Raw genomic sequence first — 22,396 nt, 5'->3', positions numbered from 1 at the left:
ACGCAAACACGCGCAACTCACGAAAGTCCGCAGAGCACGCGCGCGCGCGCGCACGAACCCTCGGATGGATGCGGGATTACCGATCGGAGTTTAAAGTACGTCAACGCGCGAAAACGAATTCGAGAGCGAAAGTATCGTGGAACAGAGAGAGAGAGAGAGAGTAGTGAGAGAAAAAAAAGGGAGTATCGAGGGACCGCCGAAATATTGATACTTCAAATCGGGTAACGAGCACTTTCGACATCGATCGACGTTTTTGCGCCCGGTATTAGGTATTCGGCTATCGGTATTTTTCTTTTTTTTTTCGAGCATCCCGGAACAGAGGGGCGGACGTGCGCGCTACCCGGTAGATCGCCGGCGCTGTCCGGAGCCTGCACGGAACACCCTCCATAAAGACGATCCCCTCGATCAGATAAAAAATATATTATAGCCGGCACGATCCAGGGGCTCGATACTTCGACGAGGTGCTCCCTCTCTCTCTCTCTCTCTTTCTCCCTCTATCTTTCTCTTTTTCCTCGGGGAAACGGACAGCGCATACACCCCCGTTTGGCGACCCCTCGACACCCCCGTGTTCCCTCACCTCCTCCTTCTAGCCGCGCTAGCTGGAAATCGCTATCGAGCGATTCGAGCGCTCGGATGCAGATCGCTGCACCGCCGCTGCCACCGTGGAGCAGAGGAGTCTCGGGGATGACATTCGACGAAATTAGATTCCGCGGCGAGGGTGGAAACGCGCGCGCTCCCGACGCGCGGCCACTTTTACTGTCTTCCCTCGTGGTTTCCCGCTGGTTACTCCGATTGTTATCCGCGCCCGCGAGAGGAGGGAAAGGGACGACGACGACGACGACGTGGCGCGGGATATAGCCTTGCCGACACGGACCCCCCCCCTCTCTTCATCGTCGAGTGCATTGGAAAGCGCCGATTTCGCGCCGGCCGGGGATTGATCGAGAAAACCGCAGCAACGGCATGCCGAATGGCACCGAGTCAATTTTACAATCGGGCAAATGAAAGGGAACCGCGAAACGCATCATTAAACTTTAGTCAAGCTTTTACGGCGACGAAAGACGGAACGAGAATAATAGACCTCGTACATACAATGTGTACGCACATTTTTTACATTATATATACTAAATTTAAAAAAGGAAATACTTGTGAGTGGTTTTAAGGTCAGCCCTTAAAAGTTACACTTGGATTATTTATAGATATCTCCAGCGGACCAGTTTTCATCTATACATCCCTCTCCCAATGTGGAATCGACTTTTTCCCCGGCGCAAAGTCGCGGGCAAAGTCATTTGTCGTAAGTTTCCAATTTTCAACATTAAATAACTTTGTAACTAATCCTTAAATTACAAATTTGTTAAAGTAGTTTACTCAGAATTAAATGAGGAATAAGGTTTTACTACCCTTTTGCACCTTTGAAACTCGCAAGTTCCTCGGAAAGCCCTTTTCCCCCCGCTCCCCCCCCTCCCCTTTTCGTTTTCAAACGCTTGCAATTTCGAGACCACGGGCTCTCCCTTGACATTGTTAAGAAAATAAATCCATTTCTCGGAGGATCGATCGGAGATCTCACGCGGAGAAAGTCGCGCGCGGCTTCGCTGACCGCGAAACGTGCCCCGTGCAAATTGCAATAAACGGCGTTGGAAAATATCACTTCGCGGCCGCCGTTCCAATAATTCCTAAATTTAAATTTAAACCACCGTTTCTCCCGTCGGCGCGCGAAAGTTTAAGCAATTAAAGCCGAGAAATTGTCTCGGAAGAACCGCGGTTTCCTCTCTCTCTCTCTCCCTCACTCTCTTTTTTTTCGTTCGCGCGCCGACCATTTGCGGGTGGCGCGTATTATCGCGATCGTGCTCTTTCCGAGCGACCAATATCACACTCTACAGCTGCACGTACGCATATCTATCGCGACCGAGCGACGAAGCTCAATGGGCAACGAAGAACCATCGGAAAAGCTAATACAGCAGCGCGGCGCGGGGTGCGGAACGGAATGGGGGGTTGGCGTGCGGGACCGGAGTGCGGGACCGCGGCGAGAGAGCCAGCCAGACCGAGAGGGGGAGGGAGAAGCGTTTAATTCATTACGGAGATTAAAAAAGTAAATTGCCTCGTCTCCACGCGCGCGCGCGCTCGCGAAAGAACAGCGAGATAATCGCGCGGCCGAACGGACACATTCGGCCACAAAAATATTTAATTAAATTCATGACCGCAAGATACGGTTGTTTCGAGCCCGGGCTCGTCGGGGAAGCGCGCGCGCGGCCGAGAAGCGAAAGTAATTATCTGAATCTTTCCGAACGGCCGGCCACGTCTCTTTTTCACGGAAGGAACGTCTCGCCTGGCCGTCCGTCCAATGGACGGCGACGGATCGTTTCTCGGTGTTGTGAGAACGGCGGTGGAGGAGGAAGGGGGAAGAGAGGAGAGAAGGGGGCGAGAGAAACCGGTAATTGCGTCCAGATCATAAGAAAACCCGTCTAATTAACACATTGGCCACGGGCGCATATCGGCAACGTCAATACCCTTTTTCTTCGTGCCGCGCTTGATTGGCTGATACACCCGTAATTTTACTTTGAGCCGCGCGAACCGCTTTCAAGCCGGGCGCCAAAGCGGCACCCGTGTGTATGTAATGAATACAGAAAACGTTCTTCCCCCGGACTAAGTTTGAAAAATTACGTCCCGCTACGCGTATGACAAATTTTTAAATTGCGAGCGAAAAAAAAAGACGACCGTAAGAATGGGAGGGGGGGGGGGGAGGAGAGAGGAAGGTAGAGAGGTACAAGAGTATTACTTTCGCCTGCTAAAATGGTCTCTCGCGCGAGATTCGACCGTAAAAAGTTGAAATTATTGGAGGCGAAATTTTCTCAAACATGCGGCGCAAGATCTCCCCCGGCGGATAAGAGCGGAAAGAAGAAACAAGAAGGAATAAGGATCTTTTGCATAAAGGTATCCGGGGGGGGGGAAAGTGTATAAAGGCAACGCGCGTAATTTATGTGTCGCAATACGGGGAGGACTCTCCTCTCTCCAACTTGTTTCATCCATGATTGCCCCACAAATGGAATGGCGTATAAATATCTCCCCCGTATAAGAGTGGATTTCTGACCTATAAGCGTGGGCGCAATAATAATAGCGCCGGAGCGGAACTAAAAACGGCCGGTCGGACCGTCGTCGTATCGTCTGGCCCACCGACAAGAAGCCGCCTCGATTTATGGGGTCCGTGCATTAGACTTGAAAGGCACGGTTTTTAGCTGCGCCAGAGCATCATAAAGAGACTCCGAAAGAAATTGCGGTTACGACTTGCGGTTATGATTTATTAACACTTTAACGGCCGTGAGCCACGGTGTTGACAACGCTCCAAATACGTTGTCGCACATGCCTCGAGAGCCGAATCGAATGCGAAACATCTTGTTTAATGCGTTATGTAATTCTAGCGAAGAATTTCATTAACAATTACAATTCTTATTCGAGAGGAAGATCGCTGATACTGGCATAGGTCTCCCCCCTTATTTATCGAAAGCTAAACATTTACACGTGTGATGTACTATTGATAGTACTATTAATGCTGAGAAAAACTCGATCTGCCTAGATAATTAAAGAAATAAAAAACTCGTATAGTTTATATATTCATTTTATCTATAAAAAATCTATTAATATTAAAAACGCATCTAACCTAATCTCTATATATGTAATCGCGCTACATGTTGCGTGTTGTGTTATGCAACAGCATGTATTTGTATAATTGACAAAAAAATGTTTTACATCGAAATGAAAAGGTTATAAGTCTTCGTATTAATCTCATTAACTTGTAAATTACTCGTATGTACATTAACTTGTAAATATTTTGTATAAATGACTCGGGTTAAAGAAAAAGAAAAGATAAATGTAATGCTAATATTATAACGTCAAGTTTCTCAGACGTTTATTACGTCGGGCAAACAATTATTACAAAGTATTATAGAAACTCCCATGTACCATTTGATAGAAAAACGCTTTCTAGTTTATATTAATGTTTTCGAAGTTTTATTTTTACCTCTTATTTAAAAACACTATCTAAAAACAAAGTGATATGCTATAGTATTTTGGCGACTTTTCTCTATAATCTCACATTATTATTAAATTACAATTTTTACTGATTTTATATGATTAAAAAATTGCGTTTCTGGAACATTGACTATTGAATATGAAATTTTTTAAGATAGAAAAAGATAGATCGTGGCCGTATTACTTCCGATCTTGAAACGCAGCTTTTAAATTGAACCAGAATCGAGAATAGTAATATCGCAATATTAAATTGGCGATCAATACTAATATTAGCAAGGAATCTAAGATCTCCCTAACTAAAATACGATGGAAAATTTGTTGCAAAAAAGTAAAACCAAGATTTGGACTTAGCTCTCTCTATACTCGATAGCATCAATCAGTACTACATTAATTATCAATTTAATATTGCAATTATGAAATTAACAACATGCACTTCGATTAAAGTCGTGCTGTAATCGTTTGTTTTAACCTTTAGATTTTAATTAAAATCGTTTAATGAGGTCACATAGTTTCCAAATGTTCGCCGATTCAAAATCGCGTTTGATTAAAATAATTAAATACAAAACTGTGGCGCACGGATCTCTTCTTTTTAGTACGGACGTATCATGGCAGTGCGCGACGAGTCGTTTCGTTTTCGATAGACACGCGCGCTGACTCGCCAGACAATACGTTATTACGATCCAGCTTTATAACCTACCTCTTATATCCGTCCCCTCGCACAACGCAATCTCATTATCGGGGATGCACTCTCCGTATTAATACCGAGAACGAATTAACTTTCGGAACGTGACGGCACCAAATATCATTAACTTTATATCACCTCGCGCGCGTGAAATAATACAGGACTTCCGCCCGAGGTAACTATGACGCATTTCTCGCCGGGCGAGACGTGCTAATCAACTGATGAGTCTAAAGTCGATTATTGAATGCCGACTGACGTCGGTCGTCATTGGAAGTCGGAGACAATCGCGACTAGGATGGAAAAAAAGCGTGGGGAGGGGGGGGGGGGAAATGGTAGGCGGGTTTAAACGAACACCGGCGTCGTCGCGCGCGCGCGCTATAATTTTTTTTTCGCGATTCGAGATGTTTTTCGTTTTAAAATCATTGCAGGAGGCGGCGGGACGCGCGAAAAACAAGCATTTGCTTCTACGTTCATTTCCCACGGGACGCGAAAATTACGCGCATTTTTACAGAACATACCACGTTCTGGATTTTCGATATTCTAGTGTTTCGTAAATTTTTCCGTACATGGAATCCGGCTATTACGACCGAGTGTAGCGAATAAGGGGGTGCGACCCGGGTCGACGGCAGGGGGGGCGGAAGAGGGGGGGGGGGGGAGAGGGAAAACGGCGCGGGCGGCGGTTCGCTCGATTTCGAATAAAGTTAATTGGAAAACATTGTACTACGGGACGGGACGGGACACGGAATTGTGACGAAGGAGCGGTGGCGGGACGACGAACGGGGGCGACGAGGGGTAGGGAGGACGGACGGGCCGGGCGAAGGGGTTCGACGGATCCAGCGGAGCGGGAGGGGAGGTGAGAGGTTGGTGAGTTAGCGAAAATTAATATTCCATATCGGGCCATCGCATCCGACAACGTCGACGATCGACCTGAACTCGCGCGACAAAAAGCGAGTTTTTCCAACGGCGCGACGCGACGGTGAAAAACCCAGATGACAACTTGCGTAATGCGCCGCGTTCACGCGCGCGCGCGCCCGCTCGCGGCAATACGCGCGGCGACGTAACGCCGACTAATTATCGCGGTCGCATTAATTGTTACGTAAATTAATAAAGTTATTAACGTCGATCGCGTCAATCTCACGAAGATCGTTCGCGTTACGGACGTATACAACACACAACTCGCGTCGCTCTCGCGCGAATTTCTAATTACTGAGTTATCCGGAGTTATATACGCGCGGCACCGATAATTACGCAGTACTCGATGGCTAATCGATCGTACCTTTGTGAATATTTCAGGGGACTTAACTGATTATAGCCGGTGCTTATAACCGGATAAATGCGTTTTTGTAACGTAACAGATTAGACCGAGTGAGAAAATTAAAAAACAATATCGATAAGCGATAAAAAAAATCACATCTACTTGTCATTCCTATCAATATAATTAATCTGATTTAGGAAAAGATGCACTCTGTGAGGAAAACAATTTTCTTCATTTTTAGTAAATTTATATATTTATTAAAATTATATCAACTTGATTTAACTAAGTAATGATCAAAGTATAAAGTTTTGTTCCTCTTAATTATAATAACCCGTAGCATTAAAACTAAAAAAAGGACTTCTGAAAAATTTATTTACTATAAAATTTGCTTTCCACTGAACAAGGGACTTGAATAAAATCTTTATAATTAATAAATACGTGATTTATTGAATAGGGAAAATTATGTTTTTCAAATAAATAAATACAATTTCTTATTTTAAGAAAATGCGTTCGTAGTTGTATGCAACCATGTGGTTTATTAAAATTTTAAAAAATTCCCCTTTTTTAGCAAATTCTTTAGTGCAGTTGTACATTAATAACGTTAAATAAAATGACATTCTTAACGACATATCCAAATAACACAGTGAATTTCCTGGATTTTTCAAACGTGAAGAATTTTTCGGCAGGGAGAAATTTTTAACGGACGGAGTCTAAATTTAAGTCTCCTTGCGAGGGACGCTCTCATATCGGCGATCAGTTATGTGCCTCCAATAAAGATTGTGCAGTTAGCCAGTGATGCCGAGTAATCGATATCTACAAAGCAGAGCAGTGGACACTATTTACAGTCGTGTCAAACGAAAAAGAGATATCCACTGGCGCGGTAAATTGTTTTGCGACTAATTTAAGTTCAATCGGACGGCGTAGTAACTTGGCGTGTAACACGTCACTAAAAAAGGGGGGGGGAGGAGAAAGAGAGGGAGAGAAAAAAAAGACGAAGCGTTAATAGACAATCGAACTGTCCGGATTGGGGCCATCCTGGGAACATTTTTATTAGCGATGCCTTCGATCCCGTGATGTCGAATCCGCAGCGCAGCTCTCTCTCTCTATCTCTCTCTATCTCTCTCTCTCTCTCTCTCTCTCTCTCTCTCTCTCTCTCTCTCTCTCTCTCTCTCTCTTCGCGGATATCAAATTTCGTAACGACTGGTCGGAACGGTAGTCGAGTTATTTCAGGTGGGCGAAAAAACGCTCAAAAACACACACGTGTCATCATGTAGTGTTATTTTTGCCCGATCGTAACCGTAATTGGATTTGGTGGCGCAAATTGGTAGCGGACCGAATCTCTCAAATTCCAGGAAAATCGCGGAACAACCATCGGTGACCGAGATGTTTCATTCATGGAGGAAGCTCGGCGACGAGTCGCCGCTCGCGAATCTGCAGATTTGAATTGTAATCCGCGCGTTCCAAAAATGCGAATTTCCCCCTTTCCTCTTTTTAAATTTCATTTCATCTACCCCGTCAAAATTCGTTCATCGCAAATAACAGGAACATTATACGAAGATAACGAAGAGAGAGAGAGAGAGACACACACACGAGCCCTATCGCGTTTTCGATCGACGCCCATGAGAGGCGGCGGAAGCCGATGGAAGTCAGCCGAAAGAAACGGTACTCGGAGGATCACCGCGGATGAACGTTCCATCCCATAAGCTTGTCCTCCATCGAAACGTACAGTGTGTCTCATGGTTGCACGGACTGCGCACCGCTGTTGCTGCTGCTGCTGCTGCAGCATCGTATGTCGCGCGCCTCTCTATTCCCTCCCGCTTCTCCCTCCCCCTTCCCCCCGAGTTCCCCCTCACAGATACGTGCGGCCCAAAGATGCGCCGCGGGATCACCGACTGACAGCTCCCTAATGGAACCCGTAAATACCGCACGGGGGCACGTTATGTTTTCCAAATGAAATCCCGAAAATTTACTTCGGAAACTCAGGCCGCCGCCGTCACCGTGTCGTCGTTTATCCCCCCGGGGACGACGCGCATCTCGTCTTCCTCTTCTCCCGCTCGAACAATAATAAACGTTAAATCGCACGGCGATTGTTATTGGCCGTTTTGCCGTAATATCGAAAGCGCGAATCGAGAGAGCGTTGTCCGCGATGACCGCGCCGTTACGCGCGATTGACGGGGCGCGATAATCCAATCTAAAGCAACGAAAAATCGTCTGTAAACGCGCGGGGTGGCGCGGGTGGTGCGCGGGAGGAGGGCGGATAATTAGGCGAGCTCCGTATTGATTGATTCAATTTCCAACTCGATGGAACGTCCACTTTAATTACACGAACGAACAATACGTCGGCGATTAATATTCATATTGCGATATTGTAATATCGCGATACGTAATACCGTAATACGCTAATATCCCCGGATGTAATAATAGTCCCGCTTAGCGTTATTTATGCGCGATTAATTACCGCGGTGTAAACGCGAAAAAGGAGGACCGCGTGTCCCGCGTTTTACCGAGGACTCGATAGGAATGACAAAGACGTACGGCGACGTGGCGCGATGGCGTTATATTAAAAAAATAAAAATAAAATAAGGTACCCAGTATAGCCATTACACTCATGTCATATGATGAAACCATTATGGTCAGGGATATTATTGGAAACAATATCTCTAGTTATTACATAAGAGTTAAGATTCCGTTCCTTTATTTAGTGTTTAACTTTCATTTAATATTTCTTGTCTTTCTCTAATTAGTTGGAGGAGCTTTTTGACAGGTAAAAGATAAGGTAACGCTTTGTAGTAAATAAACAGTTTTATATTTAATAAATAGTTGTATGTGTAATTCTTTAAATATGTTAATAAATGCTTAATTAAACGTGTTTCTTTTATTTTGCATTCTTTCTGAATATATTTATGAAAAAGAGAAAAATATATAACTGAGCCATTGGAGTACACATGTAATCAACAAGGACCAAGTTTAATCTTTTTCTTTAAATCTTTATTATACTTATATAAATAATTGAAAATGCTTCGTACATTTTTTTTGGTTTCAGAATTGTTTCCTATTCCGATACTTATCTTTCAATTTCGCATTCATAAAAAAATTAGAAAAATCTCCAATGCTTAGGTGGCCTATATTTGGTACAGGTTCCTAAATTTCACGCGCTGAAAGACAAAACAACAAAAGACAGACGTCTCCCCCCCTCCCCCCGCAACACCTCGACGTATTATTTGATTACATTATTACCGCGTATGTACATACACTCGACGATTACCGATGGCGGGATGCGGGCGCGTATACACGTAATCGATATCGAATCGCCAGATAAAAACGATATTACGGTCGCCGGCGATTATGATACCCGCATCGCGGGCAGCAGATCGAATCGGAACGCGGCGAGCCCCGGCTCGACTTCGGGCCAGATATAGGATGCAGATTGCAAATACGATTAAGCGTTATTGCGTTTTCTACTTTTCTCGGAATTACATTCTTTCAAATTTTATTACCCGCCGATATCGATTCGCTTGGCCGTGGCCGCCGCCGTCTCCGTCGGCATGCGCGCACACGCGCACGCGAGTTTAACACGTACGAGCCGGGTGAACGAGAGAGCGCCAAAGCGTGTCATGTTAATTTGCAAAAATTGACGCTCCGCGAGGGAGAGAGACGGAGAGAGCTCGAGAAATCAAACCGTCGGGAAGCTCGGGCTGTGAAGCGATTTTAATCGCCCGCCGAACGAATTCCCGATGAATGAATCTGCGACTGGAAAGAGAGAATAATAATTGGGTCTTTGCCCCTTTTTTTTGTCCTTACTTCGGTCCCTGCAAGCGCGTATGTGTGTGCGCGCGCGCGCGCGCGCAATTAATTTTTCGTCCGAAGAAGAAAGATTTTCGAAAGCCGAGGTTTCCTCCCTCTCTCCCGTTCATCCCCCCACCCCCGCCCCCCGGTTGTTTCGCGACCCAGAGCGGTGGTACAGGCGATAGGAGCGCTTGTAGATTCGCGCCCGTTCGTGCCAGGGCAAAGTGGCTATTTTCCGGCCAGTGCTCACCGATTAAGAATCCGATCCCGGCCAAGGAGCAAGGGATAATCCAAACTCGAGAATCACGAATGAGCTTTCTCCCCGAGTTTAAGCGTTAGGCGGTACAGAAAAGGCGGAAAAAAAAAGGGAAAGGTGAATCAACAGTGACGGAAAGCACTCTCTGGCGCTTCTCGTACGTTTCGGATTCCATTACCGATCGCTCATTCGCAATCGTACGCGGCGTGAAAATCATTGCGAGGTTAACGAGACGATTCTTACGTAATTTCCGTAAAAATTGCGCCCTCGTGAAATCTTATTCCCGCCGACCGAGTCAACGGGATCGCAAAATCGAATTATTTTGTAAAAGACTAAAATACACGGAGGGAGGAAGGGAGGTGTAGTTGAGGGACGGCGTGAAACGAGTGAACTAGCGAACGGCCGACGGGGTTGGAGGAGAGAGGGGGAGGGGGCGAGCTAGGAGGAAAGGGGAATGGCGGCCGTGAAGTAAATAGGAGTCGTGGTCGTTCTGCCGTAAAATTGTATGTGAAATTGTGCGATGTGTCTTGCGAATTGAATCGCCGGAAACGACATTGATTTTATTGCTTGTTTCCAGCGCTGTATACTTCATCCTACCCTCTTCTCCATCTTCCAACCGCCGACCCTCCCCCGCTCCTCTCCTGCACAGAACCGCGACACGGTTTTCCGCAGCCATCTCCGCAACCCTTACTTCGTTGCGTTCGCGCGAAAGATACCGATATACAATATATACTCTATATATATATATATATATATATATATATATATATATATATATATATATATATAGAGAGAGAGAGAGAGAGAGAGAGAGAGAGAGAGTATATATATCGTTCGACGCTCTCGAATAAATCGCTTCGGCGTGAAACGCGATTTTATTCGAGAGAAAACTCGCCGAATTATTTAGTTTAGACTCCGGAGGTCTAAGAGACCGATCCTGTAATTTTTGTGTATCGTAAAAAAAAAATAAATTGTGAAGAAAAGATGTCGAGAGGTGAGCGACGGGCACGAGGAAAAAGATAACCGCGGCGCTACATAATTTTTCCAATTGCGAAAAACTGCCGGCCGCCTCCCTCCCCCCCCCCCTCTGGAGAAACGAGCGCGCGGGCCATAATTTTCCTTCAATGATTTACCACGGGCTAATTGCAGAATGCAGCGAGCGGTAATATCGCTTTGCAGGGTTACGTCCGGGGGAAGGGTAGCTATACTTTAGTTTGCAATTTAAACTTTACTTCCTCCGGAATTGATTAGCTTTTAGTAATTAAGCAAGCAACGCCTTGGACCCCCGCCCCCCTCGCCCGCCCGCTCCCTGCGCCGCGTTCGCCCCCTCGTTCCATCATCCTCTCCCTCGCTCGCTCTCCTTCTCTCTATCTTGGTTCTCTCTTTCTCCACCTCCTCCTCCTCCTCCTCCTCCTCTTCCACCGCCACCTCTACGCCACTTCCATCTCATTCCCTTCGCCCTTCCCGCAGCTATTTCCCTTTTCTCGTTCGAGTTGGGTCATACTATTCCATTTCGGCGAACGCGCCTGCGCCGATTCGTGCGCGCGTGCACGTACAATACGTACACTCGCGCACGCACACGCGCCCACGTTGATTCTTCCGTCCTGCGCGCCACCCCCGCCCTCCCCCCCATCCCTTCCTCCGCCCTTCCCCGCCGATCCCGCGCGAGCCTCCCTCACTCGACGTACCCTCTCTTCGTAAGTGCCTTGTTTCGCCACTGATTCCTCATCCGGTCGGCCGTGCGCCCGTTTTCGATCTTATTGAGAGCTATCGAGAATCACCTCCCCGCGATTGATCTCGCATTCCGTTTATTTCTATTTCTCGCCCTTCCACTCGCACGTTAATAATAACGGCGACGCGGCTTAATCAAACGGTTTATCGCCAATTATATTTTTTTTGTGTAAAATGTGTATATTAAAAATTCCCCATTTTTATTACATCTCTTAAAAAAGTGATCTTTCATGCATATAAATGGATCCTCGCGTAATCTCCAGCTATTAAAAATATGGTTCACGGGCAGGAGGACGGTAAATGCGGCAGATCCTGGTTTTTTTTTTTTTAAGCAAGCGGTAGTGCGCGCACCCTGGCGCCGCGCTGAGAGCCACTGGCGACGCGATTTGAATTTCAATTTGTCGCCAAAAATTTCATGAGTGGCGCGGTAGACTTTTATCAGGATGTAGAAGCGCGTGCCGATATAATTTTCATGAACGCGGGCAACCCACCCGGTATTATCGATCGAAAGTCGAAAATTGCGATTCGACGCGACGCAACATATAATCTTTGCCCTACGCGCGCGCGTCCGGCGAATCGATCGATAAATCGATCCCCGTCCGTGGCGCGTCGAAGCGCCGAAAGGGAATTCCCCTCCCTGCTCAGATTCGAAGATAATCGCGACCGGTTGAGTGTGTTTACTTTGAATTCGCGCGCGCTTAAAATGAGCGAAGGGCACAGGGCAAAGAAGGGAAATAGAGAGAGAGAGAGAGCGAGAGTTCCTTGCCCGCGCGAATCCGCGTGATTCATCGTGCGCGAGTCGCCGCCACAAGTATAACTCGACGCGTTTGCATCATACTCGCCGCCGTTTATCGCCGCTATCGTTATCCCTTCCGCGAATGCCTGCGCGCGCGGTCGTGTTACCTCTTCTTTCATCGGCGTCATCCGCGCGTTAATTATACTCGATCTCGAAATACAAGCGCCTCCTGTGTCCCGAGGGGATACAGCTTTCAATTTACTCACGAATGGGAGGGCGGGAGGGCCGCCGGCCGATGATCCTCGCAACGACGACGACGACGACGATGACGGCGGGCGGTCGTCCACTCGGTGCATGGAAGGGGGGCACGGGGCCCGGTCGTCGACGGGGAACGTTGTCCTTTTCCTTCTCCTCCTCCTCCTCCTACTCCTCCTCGTCGTCGTCTTCGCCGTAACTCGGAGATGGTGCGTGTGTACGCGCGTAGGAAAGGGGGTACGTTAGTATAACGTTTCACACAAGAACAAGATTCCCGATATCCGGAATCTCTCACAACTCTCGGCGGGTTCTCGATGTGTCACGATGAGCGCGATCGATCCGTCGTCGTCGCGTGCACGCGTGCCGTCGATAGAGAGAGAGAGAGAGAGAAAGACTTCACGAAGACCACGGCAGTTCGTCCGTCGCGCGCGCGGCCGCGGACACTCGACGGCTGGTCACTTCGGGATCACCTCCTTGGCGCGTGAGAGCGCGCGCGCTCGCGCGCGCGCGCTAACGCGTGTGCGTCGTGTGCGTCGCGCGATCGGCGACGATCTCTCTCCCCCCCGTCGTCGTCGTCCTCGTCGTCCTCGTCGTCGTCGTTGTGTGTCGCCGCGGCGTCAAGTCGTGCACTGATGATCCGAGAGGCGTCCACCACCCCTCCTTGCCGCCGCAAACTGTGCGCAACTGGCTGATCAACGGCGACTACGCTCGCTCGTACGTCCGGTTGTTCGTTTTGTTCGTTCGTTGGTACGTCGGTCGGTCCGCACGTCCGCACGCGACGGCACTCAGACGCGAAGTGACGAGGAGGCGGCGCGCACCGCGCGTCGCGACGCGAGCGAGACTCGCCGGGAGCGCCCGAAGCGGCGCGATCGCTTCTCCTCTCGTGTTTACCTATCTCTCTCTTTCTCCCCTTTCCCCGTCTATTCTGCCTCTCTCTCTCTCTCTCTGTCTCTCTCTCTCTCTCTCTCTCTCTCGCTCCTGCGGGTGCTCCACCACACTCCAGGATGTACGTACAGGATATACGCGGCTGCTGTGCCTTCCCCTTGCGTCATAGCGGAGATCACGTCACGCGAGACGCGCGGGCCCGTCCACGCGTAGCGGAATTCTCTGGGCCCGTTCACCCGTCCTTCCTCGCGTGCCGATTGTTAAACTTTATCTGTAATAAGTTTTCCTTTTTTTTTTTAAGGAAATGAAATTTAGTTTAATATAGAACTTTTGAAAAAAGAATTACGATTGTTAGCAAGTTAAAATTATGCTGTGACATAATAATTATTCCACACTAAGAGAAAAATGTCGATTACAATTATGAACTATTTAAGATTGATAATTTGCATTAATTCGTGCAAATTTATAACGATTGAATATTCGAAAATGTCATTAATGTTAATGTAAGCAGTAAATACTGTAACTTCAAAAAAAATTGTTTTATAAACTTGTGATTTTTTTGAAAAATATTAAAAAATGTTAATGTAGAAGTTACAATTATGGATCAGCACAATTATTGTATATTAAAGTATGAATTTTAATGTATTTTTTTAATATGTGTTATTATATGTAGTGTATTAAACACAATCAACTAGAAAGTTTTACAATTTCAAAGAATTATTAAAGAAATATGTAAAGAATTTATGGAGGTTATTAAAACTCCATTTTTTTTCTTAAATATGCAATGATTAAGAAAAAGCTTGTAATAATAAAGTAAAGAATAGTCTGCACTGTTATATTATATAAAAAAGTCTGCAATTTTATTAATACATGTACGTCTGTAAATCTTTTAATTTTGCAAATTAGGACTTGACCTATAATCGAGAATATCGCCTTTTTAAGGTATTACATTATATAAAATATTTTACGCGAATCTCTTTGCTTCAACAATTAACACACATACAACGATTTGACAGGCAGCTATTTCGCACCAAGAGAAGAAAAGATTTCTGTAATTTAATCATAATTTATAATTATTTTTAATGCTTTATATTTTAATTAAGTAAATTTATAGCTAATGCTTATTATTAACATAAGCAAATCTAAAAAAATAGTTATGTTTAATATAATTGCGAATGCTTTTACTATATATAAATGTTTATTTTATTTAAATTGTCCACATTTTCATATTTCACTACATTAACATTTGAAATTGTCATAATTTATAGTACAATTTCATAGTAGGATTATGAACACAAGGTTATTATTACAAACGTTATAACGGTAATAATTACCGTAAAATATATGGTTAAGTTTTTTGATTATTTCATCACACGATTACAATCACAAATACCAAACACTTTTCTTTTTTCTCAAGGGAGGTTACGATGTAATTTCAAATCGTAGAAGAGAAGACTTCTAGTCATAATCTTGGTAAACAACCTTAGGAGCGTTCACCCAAAATGTGTTTTATTATCGCGTATTCGGAGGATTGACTGGAAAACGCAAACCCCCGAGAGAGCGTTTACGTATCGCGGAAAGTTTACAGCTGAAAAAGTTAACGACGTACGAAAAACACGGGCGTGGAAATGCTCGTTCCCGCTAACTATTACGCCGCATATATTTACGCTGCATATTGCTGCCGGAAGCGGTATCGAACAACAAACATCGCGTCGGTGTAAACGCTCAATTAATATCAAGTAACGAATATCGGTTAAACAGTGATTTTGGCGTCGATCGGGTTTTATATGGCGCAGCGCGCGTGGAAAGTTTAACAAAATAGCGTTAATAATCCCGCGCGTACGGGAGAGCGTACGTGCGAGAAAGAAAGGGGCGGGGGGAGGAAGGGGGAGGGGTTGGGTAGGTGGAAGGGACGGGAGGGCGAGAGGGTAGGGAATATAATCGTCGCTTTTATCGGCCTCCGCACCCGGTAACGAGTGCCCGAAAATTCCTCGTCGCTCGGGTCCACGCGCACTGTGACGTCGCCCACGCGATAATAATTACTGCTAATGTAAATGTTCGTTAATGGACGTCATTAAATGCAACGCCGGCGGAATGGCCGCGGGACGCCAGTGTAAGTCTATACACACGCTCGCGGGGCCGCTTTGCCAATTATATTAATTAAATAAACATTATAATCAGCTAATTAAATCTAGCGCGCTCAACCCTGCGGCACCCCCTCTCTATTTTCCCTGCTCCCTCTCCTCGCGACCCTCCTTTCCCCCGACCCACTCCCCCCCCCCCGCTCGTTACCCCGTCGTGCGCACTTCGCCCCACCGTGAAGATACACAATATCGTGAAATCCAATCGTGTCGAGCAAGATTTACTATCGGGAGTAGCTCGCGCGGGTTCGTCGCGGCGTTTCGACGAGAGCGGCGGTCGTCCGAAGCTCGCCCCGATAAACGTTTAATTAAGCTTCGCGCGCGCGCGCGGGAAGAAGAGGAGTTTTTTTTATACGCGGGAGAGCCAAGTATATTTCCTGGAGAAATGGGTGTCGCGCAAAAGCCAACTATACGTTCCTCCCCGCGATTAGATAGAGGGGAAGATGACCTGCTCTCCCTACCCTCCGTTTACGTTTCTTTACGATACTTTTTGCTGATAATTAATATTTTATTAAATTGAAAACTTGGGCAATTTCCATTTGCCAATGCATCGTTCAATCGATTCTACACTCAAAATTGTAAAATATCTGATACCTTAGGATGTTTATTTATAAAAATGTGATGACACATTTTTGCACGAAAATTTTGTTAATGGTCAATATTTTCAATTAAAAGCTTGACATTTTCAACTATATACTATATACTAATACGTTGTTTAATCGATTTTCTCAAAAATTATATAAAATGTCTGATACTGAGAATGTTATTTATAAGACGACGGGTGATAATGCGGTCCCTACTTCTAATGAAATTGATTCTAAAAAAATTGACGTCCGTTAAAATCTACGTCCGGTCGATTTTAATTGCCACCGACGCGAACGCAATTCTTGAGATACGCGCCCACGTATACATACATACATACATACATACATACATACATACACACATACACACACACACATGTACCGCACGTTCGACGTCAACGCGACACGCGCACCTACACGGAGCCATTCTCTCTCTCTCTCTCTCGGTTGCCGGCCGGTTACGCCGGCCCTCGAAAAGCGGTTCGTGTCATTAGTATGTTAATTGGTAACAGCCTGGCTTGCCTCCCCCGCCCTTGACTCCTACCCCTCTCGCCACGCCTCGCCATGCCATGCCATGCCGACGTACCCGACTGCCTGGCTGCCTGCCTGCCTGCCTGCCTGCCTGCCACGTCGCGTTGCGAATGCATATACGTCGTCCCGGGGCCCACCGAGTTTGTACGTTAAGATGTTTAATCACTTCTGTAATTAAACTGTCCCTCAAAGGGTTAATTGTCCCATAAACCCATGAATACGTTAACGAGCGCGCTACGCACCTCGCGAGCCTCGCCAGCGGCCAAGGAGTCGCGCGACGACAAACAGCGGAAAGCGGAACGTGTAAAAGCGCCGTGAAAAGGAAACGTTTGTCAAAGAAAAACCGTAAACGCCAAGAGCGATCGCGCTTGCCGGCTTCCCGCTTCCCGAAGCGACGTTTGACATCCCGCGAAAATCGCATTTTCCCCTAAATGTTATTCCGAATAATTTGCCGCTGATGTTACAAATAAAAATATAATATCGGCGAGTATACGAAAAATGTGTGATCGTTTCGAAACATTTTTTTTCCACCCCCCAGCTTTATTACCTCGTGTTGTGAATTTTTCATTAAATATAGAATTACGCGATTCCTTTTTTATTAAATATGCGCGCGACTCGCGCGTTATTCAAAATGAAATTTCGCGCGGACGAGAGGGCGACGAAAAATTGCCGCATCATAAAATAATACGTAATTAATTATGAAATAACCATCTCAATGGGTTGATATTTAAACCTGTCGCATCTCAAAATTGGTTTCCACCGAGTTCTCTCATTCTCGAAACACAATTACAATGCGGACGTGTAAGGGGGGGGAAGGGTGCGAAACACAATACGGGATTTCTTGGTCGGGCTTGAAAAGTAAGCGGCGAAGAGTGTTAATTTGCGAAATGAAAACGAGACATCCATCTTTAGCGAAATGCTTGGTGCTCAACGCTTCAGCGCCTGGCTCATTCCCTCTCGCTCAATGCATTAGAGTAATGAATTAATTTCCATTGGAGTTCCACGTCTGCTCTCCCTCTCCCTCCCCCTTTCCCCCCTCATCGTGCCGTGTCTCCGCTGTCACGCGCAACCCATCCGCGGCTGTCCGCGTCTGCCGGCGCTATATTCCGGATTTAAAATCTATTTTCCTAATTGTGATCGTGCTGCGGTCTTTCTGACTTTCCTTCTTGATTCTCATCCTCGTGAATGTGCGCGCGCGAGCATATGATTTTAAGGAAACGTCAAAATGCTTCGAATGTGTTCAGAAAATACGTTGCGTGTTATACAAAGTGAAACTAATATTATGTTAAACTTTTGAACCGATTAGCCGTGTAATTTCTCAGAAAATAAAAGTTTAAGTTAATGTTTTATATTAAATATTTTGGAATGTACATTCAAATAATGAACATTTCATTATTTATAGTATTTTATAGTTTTATAATTTTATTTTATATCGATACTAAAGATATCTTAAAACACTCTTGTAATATAATTTTTTCTACATTGTGTTATTGAATTTATAATAATTTACATTGCTTGTGTTATCTACACGAAAAACTTGTGTAAGAATAACATAAACAATATATTAATAATCCGTATAGACGTAATCTTAACAGCAATCTTTTCTTTTATATCTTATATATAGCAGATTTTATAATAAATACATCGAACGATTGATATATCATGTTACGTTATTTTTTTAGAACGCTTTGATAATAATTATATGAATAGTTGGAATAAACCTCTTTGTATGCCTTGTAAAAATTTAACTCCTCATTTTTTGTACAAGTAAAAGAACTGATGAAAGTACGAAAGATAACTTTTGATAAACAAAAAAACCCGCAAATTGGACAACACTGTTAAAAAATAATAAAATTCAAATATTGATTAAAAAACTAGCTAGTTGTAATTTCAAGTGTAAATAATTATTGAAGCATCACAAGTTATCAAACTAATAAATATAATAATAAACTACGAAAAAAAATGTAATATACATACATAAATAGTACGTAAAATCTTCAATTGAAACTAGTAGTGACCTTATATAATCGAAATAAATTCTAAATTTTTCAAAATTATTATGTTCTCAATAATATAAGTAGGTTTATGCTGAGATTGCATCTATCGTACATTCTTAATAACATCATCGACGACAGTTTCATATGATATCAGCATCTCGTATGACGTCAGCGCGATTTTACGAAGTGGTTTCGATATTTCCGAATAATCGCATTACATCGAATGTGATATATTCGTCCGCATATTTACCGGTATCCATATCTCTCCTCGCAGAAGCACAATTCACGATATAGCGTTAGTATACTGTTCCGTCATTTCGGCGCGGTCCAAATTTCCGTGGAAAAAAAAAAAATACTTCGAGAATGGGCACGAAGTCCCACCCACCTTCCTCGCGTCTTTACTTTATTACGAGGTCGTAAGGGCGAGCGAGCGACTGGTGGGTGAATCGGGCGGCGGTCCGACGAGGGCGGGAGGGGAGACTGCGGGGAGGCACCGAGCAAAGGGGGAACCAAGACTCCGGTCAATTAAGCGCAGGAAATTAGAGTTTTAATTACGCAGTCATTCAGAAAATTACATCGGGGGCCGTGAAGAAGGCATCCGCAATCGGCCAACGAGCGGCGGCGGCGGCGGCGACGGGAGTCAACTCTCTTTCTCCGCTCCTAGACGTATACAATGATATTTCGAAAGTGACGTCACGTGTTAAATACAGACGTCCCGTTGCTCTCCGGCAAAAGTCCTAACGAGATCGAGCGAGTTTCGGAGGACGCGATTAAAAACGCCGCCTCCAATTAATAAACGCGCCACGCGATAACTCCGGGCGGCGAGGCGGAATTTCGACGCGTGTGCTTTAATCGCACATCTTCCGCGAGGGAAACCCGCGGAAGGGAGAAGTTCGCTAATCTTCCCCCTCCCCATCCCTCGAGCTTCTTTCCGAGCACGGCCGTTTTGTTTCCGGCGCAACAGATACGAGCGAAAAACCGTCGGGACCCGACGACAGAGGGAATACGGAAGCGCGCATACGTACATATACGGCGACGTATCCGCCGCTAGCGTTAAATGCGCGGCCATTTGATTCCCGAGCCGTGATAACGTTGGGCGCAATATTCATATCAGATGAATGAGACATGCGGCATTCAGAGACGCGCGGCAATTAGCGCGCAAAATGCGAGCGCGCGCGCGCGTGCGGACTAAATAGCTCGACGTGGTCGTCGTGGCGCGAGCGCGCGCGCGCGTATCCAAGGCGCGTGATTGAATGGCATTAAATTAGCTCGGCGTTTCGTTTTAATCCGTTTCCCCGCTTTCGCGGCGTCGTCGTCCGAAGTCCGAATATCGAGAGAATTCGGCGATGAAATCGAACGCCTCCCCCCCCCTCACCCGTCGCGTGCACGCGCGGCTTCTCGAGAAGCCGCGCGCGCGGCGATCGGTCAGTCGATACGCGCGCGATATTCGTTCGATTGTTTGCCCGCCCGCTCCCCGGGATTATATTTTAATCAGTTTACCGATTGCGGCCGCGGGGAACGGGATGCCTTTCCGTTAAATGCCTCCGCCCGAGCGAACTTAATCAAAAACGCCGCCGAACCCGCCAGAAAGAGGGAGAAACTCGATTTGGCGCGACGAATTTTATTGCGAGCGCTTTCCGCCGAGCGGATGAGAAGACTCGGCGTCTCGACGCTTGTACGCGCTGTCGATTTTTTTTTTACCTTTTTTTTTGCAAGTCGATGAAGTAATTTAAAAACGCTCGTGTACAAAGTCTTTTATATTTATATCGTTCCGTCATCGGGTCTGCCTATGGTGGCCATATTTCCTTAAAAACGAAATAAAAGATAAATAAAGAAATTTTGAGAGTTTCGTTTCTACATATTTTCAAATTAGTCCGTCGGAAATTCGCGCATTGCGAAATTTTCGCGCAATTTTCTGACAGTTAGAAACTGATTTGACTGTGTTGAAGCGAAACCCTCGGTTTATAGCTGAAGTGTATTTGAAATGATAAGAAATAAAAACTATCTCATCTTCTACAACTTTAATTTAAAACAATAAAAAAATTTAATGAAACTAATTTCGGTCGCTTTCGAAAAAAATTCGCTCGTCACTGCGAGACATTTGGAAACTAATTTCATGTAATACCGTTTAAAAATAAAGGATAAAACAAAATTTAAAAAAAAAATATATAAAATACATTTTGTAGGCAATTGGTTGAAGTAACGGACTTTAACAGAGGATCACGTGGTTACCGTATGTAGATTGATCACGCGAGCGAAACAACGCTTCGGCCCTCATTCCCGGCATTAACGGCCCCGAATTAGGTCTCGATTTGGACGTCGGCGTCGAATCCCAAGTATGCAAATAATTAACGAACTTTAATTCGAGGCCGGGTTCTCTGTTATACGGAGCGGCGGGAGCTGCGTGGCGAAATTTTCCGCCGGGCGCTCTCTCTCTCTCTCTCTCTCTCTCTCTCTCTCTCTGTCTCTGTCTCTCTCTGGTCCGTTATTCTCCTTAATCCCCCTGCGATTTCGAGAAAACTCTACGTGCAGCTAGCCACGGCGCGCCGTGGCGCGGAGCCATGGTGCTCGAGCGCTTCTCGCGCGGCGTGCACCGACTTTTTGGATAATTACAGCCGTCTCCGTCGGTCTGAGGCAATTATAATTGCCGACTCCTTTCGCAATTATAAGTTTCTGGGAGACTTACCGCGGCGCGACGCACAGCGGAAAACGGTAGGAGCCTCGGTACCAAAAGGGAGAAGCTCGCTAGGGTGAGAAAGGATGGAGAGAGAAAGAGAGAGAGAGAGAGAGAAAGCGAAATGAACGAGCGAGACGGAGAGACGAAGCTGGGACGAGGAGGGGACGATAGGGGCGGTTGTGCTATACGTGGAAACGTTAATTGGGGTGACCTGCTCAGAAACTAGTTACCGGAGGGTTGCACTGATATTCCGTGGATCCTATATGCCGGTCGTGAGAGAGGGGGGGGGAGGAGGAGGAGGAGGAGGAGGGGGTGGTAGTAGTGGATGGGGCGCAGGGCGAGTATGTGTGGTACACGCTCGACGCAGCGCGCGGTTGATGGCCCCGGCCGACTCACGTCGTATTCCACGACGGTAACCAACCCGCGCCGCGCGCGCTGCGGATGCTGCGAGTTCGTTAGCCCGCTGATTTGATGCGACCCGCACGCGCTTAGCTTCGGTCTGCCGTTGACATCGCCGGGGCTCTAACGACGCTCGTTGCGACGCGCGCGTGGATCGCTGCAGGGCCGCCCGTGCCCGTTTCAGAGAGGAGAGTGGAAGAATGCGTCGAGACATAGAGAGGGAGAGAAAGAGAACTTAGAGTTTCGACTCGAGTCGTTCTAGAGGCTCGTTAAAGGCCGACGTAGTGGTATAAAAGATTTTATTTCAACGGCCCTTTCTTTTTTTTTCCCCCCCGAAGGTCTCGAATCAATACCGGAGTCGTTCGGATAATTGATCGCCCGAGATCTGAGAATTAGATAGCGGGAGAAAGGGAGAGGAAGATTTTGTCTTATCATTGTAATATCATTGTTTTATGCCT

The 22,396-nt window shown here is 46.0% G+C and overlaps 2 protein-coding genes across 4 annotated transcripts in view; one reads left to right on the top strand and one right to left on the bottom strand.

Annotated features, from left to right (window-relative positions):
* The window catches only part of LOC105837287 (LIM domain only protein 3), a 61,214-nt gene extending 47,680 nt beyond the window's left edge, over window positions 1–13,534 (bottom strand). Inside the window, exon 1 of the mRNA XM_036290812.1 lies at window positions 12,736–13,534. The gene's annotated coding sequence lies outside the window, so the exon portion shown is untranslated. The remainder of the gene's footprint in view (window positions 1–12,735) is intronic.
* LOC118646898 overlaps window positions 1–22,396 on the top strand; it is a 260,967-nt gene that overhangs the window by 193,942 nt on the left and 44,629 nt on the right. The window lies entirely within an intron of this gene.

Source organism: Monomorium pharaonis, chromosome 8 (assembly GCF_013373865.1).
Source record: "Monomorium pharaonis isolate MP-MQ-018 chromosome 8, ASM1337386v2, whole genome shotgun sequence".
In the NCBI taxonomy this organism is placed as follows: domain Eukaryota; kingdom Metazoa; phylum Arthropoda; class Insecta; order Hymenoptera; family Formicidae; genus Monomorium; species Monomorium pharaonis.
Note: the sequence above shows the minus strand (reverse complement) of the source record. Positions and strands in the feature narration are given on the sequence as shown.